Here is a 9,904-nt window from a genome sequence, read left to right as displayed (position 1 = left end):
ATTATCTCAAGCGAACTACCTCTTTAGGCCTGTGGTATCCATCCAACCCAGGCTTCTTCGTTAAAGCCTACTCAGATGCAGACCTTGGAGGTTGTGGACTAGACAGGAAAAGCACCACGGGAGGCTGCCAATTCCTTGATGGGAAGTTAGTTAGCTAGCAATCAAAGAAACAAACTTGTGTGTCTTTGTCTATAGCTGAAGCAGAATACATTGCAGCTGCCTCCTGTACTTCTCAAGTGATTTGGATCCAAAGTCAACTCCGGGACTATGGACTCAATATGAAAAAGATCCCACTATATTGTGACTCTGAAAGTGCAATTAGGATCTGTCATAACCCAGTGCAACACTCCAAGACTAAGCACATAGCACTGAGGTATCACTTCATTAAGGATCATGTGGAAGATGGGAACGTCGAAATTCATTTTGTTCGAACCACTGATCAACTGGCTGACATCTTCACCAAAGCTCTTCCTGAAGCGTCGTTCAACAAAATTCTACAAGGGCTAGGTATGATGGAATCGGAGTCAGTACCAAAAATTACCTCTCAAACTCAAAAGTAAGAAGCGAAATAGACCGAACGTTCGGGTTCGGGTCTTGTACTAATGTACCGAAATGAACCGAACGCTCGGGTTCGGTTGAATATTCTGCTTTTCGCTCATCAATCAAAGGTAGTTTTCTTGGTTGTAGATCTTATGTATAATTATTCCAAATGCATTTATCTTATTGTCAAAGTTATTCTCTTTTTAAAACCTATTTTCTTTGGCAACCGAAATATACCGAACGTTCGCGTTCGGTTCCAAAATTTTTCTCACCCAAAATAGACCGAACGCTCGGGTTCGGTTCCAAAGTTTTTCACAACCGAAATAAATTGAACGCTCGGGTTCGGTTCCAATTTCTTTTTCTTCTGTGTTTTTTTTATGTCTTATTTCATTTTTATTCTTTTTATTATCAAAAATTCCAAAAATATTTTTTTTATAAATTCAAAAAAATCCAAAAATATTTTGTTCTTTATTTTCTTTTTGGCTTTAATTTTATTTGTGTGTTCATTTATGGGGAAATTGTTGAATTAGTTAAGTGTCCCAAGAAGCATGCTGCTGTATGTGTCCAAAGCCTCACCTGATTCTGAATAATAGCCTTAATGACTTGGTATACACAAACCTTGCCTTCCCAATTAGGCTATCAGATTTATTCTAATCATGAGCTACCTAACTCTCTTCTCACTTGAGATAAGAATTTTCTGCTTGGTCCTATTTTTCTCAGCAGAGGTACTTTGATTTCTTACACCATCTATATTACATTTCCCCATCACATTCGTTTCACAAACGTAACCCTTGAGACTCTCAGAAATTACCACTGAGGTTTATGGTTACACAATTACTGTGTTCATGATCTTAGTTTCGTGCCACTACGAGCTAAGTGAGACCCAAAGTTCAATACCCAATATGAATTGACGGTGAACAATTAATTTGCTCTAGTTTTCACTAATGAATTGACGGACGTACCTTCATGAAATCTCAAAATTTTCTTTTGTGTGATTCCTATGAAATTGTTAAAACCAATAACATTTCTTCCCTTGGGATCCAGTTTTAAATTTTTGTTGATATTTCATATATATATATTTCCTAGCCAAATTAAATTATCTCCAACCTACTTCTCCAATAGACTACACCGGTCTCACAAGTACTTCGTTCACTTTCTATCTTATATCAAGATTAGGAATTTTGAATCGAAGCCAAAGCCACCCTAATAAGCCTAGTTAAAAGAAGCCTTTCAACACTTCTTAATAAGTGTTTGATCGTTATTCAACGGGAAACCACACAAACACTTTAAGGTCTATCTTGACTTTGAAGGCAGAGATTAGTGCCCGGGATCATTTGTTTCGTGTCTTTATTGACATCACATATTTTCCCAAAAATATTGCTTTATTTATTTTCTTTTACACCCTAAGCACGAAAATCTTTGATTTTCCTAAATTCAAGTTCTATTAATTACAAGGCATTTTACTTGGATTGGCGGTTGATTAAAGGCTGTGGTTGATTATAATCCACGTGGGAGCATTTTTCAAAAGATGCCGTTACAATTTAAAGGGATAAGATGACGACATGCTGACTCAGGCGGGAGTCCAATCGATTTGATTTCAAACGGCGCTAAAAGGGAAAGCGTGCGAATCGGAACCGTCTCTTCTCCAAACGAAGCAAGAGGGGCGCGTATGAATCTCTACCCTTTCGTCTCCAAACGACGCTTGATGGGAAGGCGTGTTATTAGGGGTCTGACATTCTCTCTCATGCGTGATCATCGGCAACCCCAACTGTCACGCATCAGTCAACTCCGAAAAACCCTTCAATTTTCAGTCGAAGATTTGGGAAGATCTTTCTCTCACCTTAAACCCCAGTATAAATGGCATCATAATCCTTCATTTACCTCTTTACTGCAATTAAAATTCCTAGAGAGCAAAAATTCCTTAATCCTTCCCTGTTCATCATCTTCTCCACTTTCTTCAAGCAATGGCAGATTCATCTTCTGTTCACGCAACATCCCACATATTGCCCATTCGCCCACAACAAAGCCTAATCATCGATTTAACCCCTCATGCTTACGATGCCTTCATGTTCCCCATCATCGAGTGTTTGAAGTTTTCTCCGATCGCTCCTGCACTTACAAGAGCTGAGTCTGTTCCGGTGGAGTTCTTGTCACAAATCTTTGCGACCACTCACTACGACAAGGTCGTTGACAGAATCTTTTTTGATGTCTTTGAGCACAAGGTGTCAATTTCAAAGCAAAGGTTTTGCTCGCTGTTAGGGTTTGAACCTGATTCTATGAGGGTTAACCCTGAAACGATTCCAATGGGTCACCTGTTCAACATGTTTTATAACATGGGTTATACGGAGGTGCTTACTACGGTCACGAAGTTCAAGAAGTCGTGCCTACCTCCACAGTGGAATGGCATGTTCACTGTTCTATTCAAGGGGTTATTTGAAAGAAGTGCTGGATCTGATGGTGCCATTCGTTTATTTCTCTCCATCATGTATGGGGTCTATAATGGCATCAACATGGATTATGGGTTTGTTATATGGCAACAACTCATCCAGAGTCTCTCCTCTACCTCCAGGCATTCCGAGATTTCGTACGCTAGGTTCTGGACTCTGATCACGAAATGGGTGATGGACAAGTACCACGTCCCCATTGTCGCTGGTGCTCCAATGTCTTCGATTGGTACCTTCCATACCACAAAGATCATTGTGTCAGACGCTTCAAAGTTTCCATTCAACGGTTCTATTCTGGAAACTATGTATGGTGATGTTCCTGCTGATAGCCGGATTATCAGGACATACAAGGAATTCATGTGTTCTGGTCCGAGGGATCTTACTCTGGAGATGTTGAAGTCGATCCATGACGCCGACAAGCCTCCTCCAAGAGGCAAGAAGGCTGATAAGGGGAAACAGGTGGCAAAAGGGGCAAAAGGCCCGTCTCCAAAGAAGAGGAAACCCACCAAGGCTGCTCAGTCTCCGCAGCAAAAGAGAAGAAAAACTCAGCCGAAGCGAAAGCTGATTATCGCTTCCTCATCAAGCGAGTCTGAGGGTGAGAGTTCAGATTCTGACGACTCTCCACGTGGCAACACTCCACCCAGATCTCCTACCGCAGAAGTTCATGCATCTACTTCTCCAACTAACTCTCCACCTAAAACCATTCCTATTTCTATTCCCCCATAACTTCCACTACTTCAATACCACCCACTTCCATCCCAATACCACCACCAATATTCACCGACACAACCACAACATCCACTGTAGATGTTAGAGCCAACGTATCTGATACGGGGGTTCATACTGATGCACCCGAAACCACTCCAGCACCCGAAATCACAAAAGCACCCGAACCTACACCAACACCCGAAACAACCCAACCCGAACCTACCCATACTACTGCACCACCAGCTTCACCACCACCACCTTCTCCAGGTCATGCTTCAGAGGGAGAAGAACCACTCCTTGGCGGGGAGGATATGACGTTTGACTCGGTCTACTATAGTCCGTTTCAAGTACAGAGTGATGACGATGACGACGCTCCTGTAACCAAGCGACATCTCAAGGAGCTCCATGACATGATTGACTTGCTCATCGCCTCCTCTTCCACTTCTCAGTCATCCCTTTCTAAAGATGCAGTTCAGAAGATTGTTGACGCTTTCTCCAAAGCTTAGCAAGATTCCATTGCTTCTGCAATGTCACACCCCCAAACCAGAATGGCGGAAACGTTCGGGGGCGGAGGACGTCATATTCAATATCATAACAGTTTATAGAAAGGAAAGTACACACCACCATATATAAAGGTTTTAAAAATGTTTACATCGTTGTATTCATTACATGTTCAAAAGATAAATGCATAAACATCTTTCAAAAGAAGTAAATAATGCCAGCGCGTTATTCACCAAAACTTGATTTCGAAACCTGCTTAACGATTCCCTGAGAATACAAGCTATTTCAAAGAAAAAGTGTCAACAATTAAGTTGGTGAGTTCATAAGTGATTTAGAAACATTGAATGCCATTCCAAAAACGAGTGTATATTTTCCAAGAAAATCCCATATTTCCTTATAAACGTGTGAAATGCATGAGAATATTGGTATTGAAAAACGTAGATAGTTGAAACAAGAAAATCACTTATTTTCCTAATAGTTGTTTGTTTAATGTTCAAGACTAACATTTTGAAGCAATCCACATGCTTTAGAAAAGTTTTAAACATAGATTTATATAATAAACCTATTAGAAGTTTTCAGCTTATTAGATAATGAATAACCGTAGTAACTACTTATTCATTATTCAAAAGTACTATAGTAGTTGTATATCCGATGAGTTTTATAACCATACTGAACATAATATGCCTGTAGCGACGTTCTTCAGGCGTCGTAGCATTATGACAAACTGTCACCCCAAAAGACGGACTGTAGCTAACAGCCAGGGTGCGGGACCATGACTTCCCGTATAGATCTATACACATTTGACATGTTTCCGAACGGGAGACTCTGGTTATAGAAAGGACTTGTAGCGATACCTTTTATCTAAAAGGCAGTGTTTGAAGATATACACGTCTCATGGATTCTCAACTAAGTCTGTATTAAAGTGATAGTTTTGTATGCAAAGTTTATCCTTTTTCACAATGTTTGACCAACATAAATCACAAGTTTTTAGAATATATGAAACGGTTTAACAACGAAAGATATTTTGGTGTTACTAAATACTTTGTATAAATCTATTGCATGCAAAGTATAACAAGAGTTTTCGCATAATAGAACTAAATCACAAGTGATTCATTTGATAGAAACGAGTAAATGAGATTTTTACGAAATACACGATAATAACGGTATGTTTACTTGTATTCCTCCCCTAAAAGAGTATAAAAGCATTTAAAATGTATTTAAAGAGTGTTCGAAGGGGATATGAACTCACTTGATAGTTTGAAGATAGCGAGATGGAAAACCGGACAGAGTTTCGTCTCGGGAAACGGATTTTCCTCGGGATTTCTCGGGAATCTCGGGAGTAAAATCGACCCTCAGGACTTGAGCAAAAAGACCAGAGCTTCGGGTTTGAACGGGCACAGAAAATGAGGCAAGATTGTGAGAGAGAAGAGAGAAATGAGCATTTTTCTCGGAAGCCCTCGCATTCTATTTATAGGAAGGCTGAACCGCCTCGGTACGCGGGGCGTACGCTCGTACGCAGCGTGTACGCGTACGTCATGCATAACCGAATCCTCGACTGCCTCGGCTTCGGATGGGACGGATCGGTGGGGAGGCGGGTCGGATGGGACGACGGGTCGGATGGGACAGCGGGTCAGACGGGTCGGTCGGACGGGCGGGTCGGACGGGTCGGAAGCCTCGGATAGGGCGATGTGGACGATCAGAGGCCAAGTCTCTCGGGTACGCAGGGCGTACAAGGGTACGCAGCGCGTACCTCGGATGAGGACGCTGACTCCTCTTCGGATAAGGTCCGAATTTTGATTTAAATAAATATATAATTTATTTAATAAACTTCAAAAATTCATATCTTCTTCATACGAACTCCGTTTTTGATGGTCTTTATATCCACGCGTAGGTGAGACTACGCTCTACAACTTTCGTTTAGACTCCGTCGGCAAATTCCGAAATTATTTTTTTATTATTTATATTAAACTCATCGTGTGTAAGGAATTTCTTTGAAAATTCATAACTTCTTTATCTGATGTCGGTTTTTGCCAGACTTTTTACCGCTGAAATACCATTGTCGAGACCTTCGATTCTCGTTTAGGTCATTCCGTCCAAAAGTCGCTCGATCTCCGATTCGAGTTTTTAGTTGTCTGTTGCTAAGCTGAACTTGAAATAACCATAACTTCAATATATGAAGTCGGATTTGGGCGTTCTTTTTACGTACGATCATGGTTTAAAGACATTTAAACATAGAAGGAATTTAAATAGAATTATTTGTTCATTTTATTATGAAAGTAAATTTTATTACTCAAAACTGGTTACAATACTTGACCCATTTAGGTCACTACAAAGAGTTGAAATATCGGGTTGTCACATCATCCCCCCGTTAGAAAGAATTTCGCCCCGAAATTTAAAGTAGTAAAGATACTAGAGAACATGAAAGAGATGAGGGTACTTTTGTTTCATCTGATCTTCGCGTTCCCATGTGAATTCAGGTCCCCGCTTGGCGTTCCAGCGAACCTTCACGATGGGTATGCGACTTTGTTTTGTTTGTTTGACCTCTCGGTCCATGATTTCTGCTGGATCTTCCACAAAGTTAAGATTTTCGTTAGCTCGATTTCATCGAGTGGAATTATAAGTGTTTTTTCGGACAAACACTTTTTCAGGTTCGACACGTGGAATACTGGATGTACTTTGTTAAGCTCGATTGGAAGTTGGAGTTTGTAGGCCACCTGACCAACTCTCGCAATGATTTCGAAGGGTCCAATGTACCGAGGATTTAGCTTTCCACGCTTCCCAAAGCGTATCATGCCCTTCCAGGGCGAGACCTTCAGTAGTACCCGGTCGCCAATCTGGAATTCCAAGGGTTTACGTCTCCTGTCGGCATAGCTCTTTTGCCTATCTCTTGAGGACTTCAGTCGTTCTCGTATTTGCACGATCCTTTCAGTCGTTTCTCTGATGATCTCTGGACCAGTGAGGGTGCTATTAGGGACTAGACCTTTTGCCAATTGTGTGTCGCCCACTTCCGTCCAGCACAGGGGTGATCTGCACTTACGGCCGTAAAGGGCTTCGAATGGAGCGGTCTTGATACTAGTATGGTAACTATTGTTATAAGAGAACTCGACCAAAGGCAAGTGAACATCCCATGCCTTGCCAAAGTCGATTACACATGCTCGCAACATGTCTTCTAGGGTTTGGATCGTCCTCTCACTCTGTCCGTCAGTTTGTGGGTGGTATGCCGTACTCATATCCAACCTTGTTCCCATGGATTTTTGCAGTGATTGCCAGAATCTGGAAGTGAATCTACTGTCTCTATCTGAGATGATGGACATCGGTACGCAATGAAGTCGTACGATCTCCCGGATGTAGGTTCTGGATAGTTTTTCCATCCTATCAGTTTCCTTGATCGGTAACAAATGGGCTGACTTGGTTAATCTGTCGACGATTACCCAAATAGTATCTTGGCCACTCTGAGTTTTGGGCAGTTTGGTTATGAAGTCCATGGAAATCTGCTCCCATTTCCACTCAGGTATTTCAGATTGTTGGAGTAGACCTGAGGGTTTTTGGTGTTCTATTTTTATTTTGGCGCAAGTTAAACACTTGCTCACATATGTAGCAATCTCCGCTTTCATGTTTGGCCACCAATAGAGTTGCTTGAGATCTAAATACATCTTGTCTGACCCTGGGTGTACGGAGTATGGGGTCCTGTGTGCCTCGCTCATAACTACCTCTCTGAATCCACCAAACTTGGGTGTCCAGATCCGGTTCATGAGGTAGCGTGCTCCGTCACTCTTGATTTCTAATTTCTTGTCCATTCCCCTAAGGGCCTCACCTTCCACATTTTCGGGTTTCAAGGCCTCTATTTGCACTTCCTTGACTTGCGCTGACATGTGTGAATGGATCGACATAGCTAATGACTTCACTCTTCGGCCAGAGTACTCCTTTCGACTAAGGGCATCGGCTACGACGTTTGCCTTTCCCGGATGATAGCGAATCTCACATTCGTAGTCGTTGAGCAATTCGACCCAACATCGTTGTCTCATGTTTAATTCTTTCTGGTCGAAGATGTGTTGGAGGCTCTTGTGGTCTGTAAAGACAGTGCACTTGGTACCGTAAAGATAGTGCCTCCAGATTTTAAGAGCGAAGACCACTGCTCCAAGTTCTAAGTCGTGAGTGGTGTAATTGACCTCATGTGTTTTCAGTTGTCGTGAGGCATATGCAATCACCTTTCCCCTCTGCATTAGCACACAGCCCAGCCCTTGCTTCGAAGCGTCGCAATACACCACAAAGTCTTCAGTCCCTTCCGGAAGAGAAAGGATGGGTGCACTGCAAAGGGCTTGTTTCAAAGTCTGAAATGCAGCATTTTGATTTTCTCCCCAGTTGTAGGTCACACCTTTCTGGGTTAAAGCGGTAAGAGGCTTTGCGATGCTGGAGAAATTCTGGATGAACCTTCGGTAATAACCGACAAGACCTAGAAACTGGCGAATCTCGGTTGGTGTGGTTGGTGCATACCAGTTTTCGATAGCCTTGATCTTTGAGGGGTCCACGTGGATTCCTTCCTTGCTGACCACGTGACCAAGGAAGTCCACTTTTCTAATCCAAAACTCACTTTTTGAGAATTTTTCATAAAGTTTCTCAGTTCGCAACGTCTCTAAGACTTGCCTCAGGTGTTGACTATGTTCCTCTTTATTCTTTGAATAAATGAGTATATCGTCTATGAATACTATCACAAATTTATCTAAGAATGGACGACATACCCGATTCATTAGATCCATGAATACGGCCGGGGCATTGGTTAGTCCGAACGGCATCACTACGAACTCATAATGTCCGTATCTCGTTCGGAAGGCCGTCTTGGGAACATCACTCTCTAGGACATGCAGCTGGTGATATCCCGACCTTAGATCGATCTTGGAGAAGTAGTTGGCTCCTTGGAGTTGATCGAATAAGTCGTCGATTCGGGGTAGGGGGTATCGATTCTTGATGGTAAGTTTGTTGAGTCCTCGGTAGTCGATGCACATCCTGAACGATCCATCTTTCTTTTTCACGAACAATACGGGTGCTCCCCATGGCGAGAAACTCGGCCTGATGAATCCTTTTCCAAGTAGTTCATTCAGTTGGCTGGATAGCTCTTGCAACTCTGCCGGGGCTAACCGATAGGGTGCTTTAGCTACTGGGGTAGCTCCGGGGATTAGATCGATTTTAAACTCGACTTGTCTTGCGGGTGGTATTCCTGGAAGGTCCTCGGGAAACACGTCGGGAAAATCGCATGCGTCGGGCACATCCTTGATGTCCCGGACCTCGCGTTTCACGTCTACAACATGCACTAAAAATGCGTGACACTCCTTGCGTAGGTACTTCTGATCTTGGATACTTGAGATGATACTAAGAGTGGTACTAGGTTTGTCGCCCAAGACAAGGAAAGTTTCGCCGGTTGGCAGATTAAGGCGAACGGCCTTATCGTAACATAGAATGTTCGCACGATGTGAACTCAGCCAATCCATGCCAATGATGACATCGAAACTCTTAATCGAGACTGGCATGAGGTTGATTTGAAAGAGATTATCATTTAGAGTTAGGGTGCAGTTTAAATATATCTCCTTAGTGCCTTCGGTTTTCCCGTTGGCCATTTCTACTATGAACGGTTCACTTAATGATTGTGGTATTGGTTTTAGCATGCTTTTAAAGTCGTGACTCACAAAACTCCTTTCCGGTCCACTATCAAACAA

This window comes from Lactuca sativa, chromosome 1 (genome assembly GCF_002870075.4).
Source record: "Lactuca sativa cultivar Salinas chromosome 1, Lsat_Salinas_v11, whole genome shotgun sequence".
Classification (NCBI taxonomy): Eukaryota; Viridiplantae; Streptophyta; class Magnoliopsida; order Asterales; family Asteraceae; genus Lactuca; species Lactuca sativa.
This window is presented reverse-complemented; position numbering follows the sequence as displayed.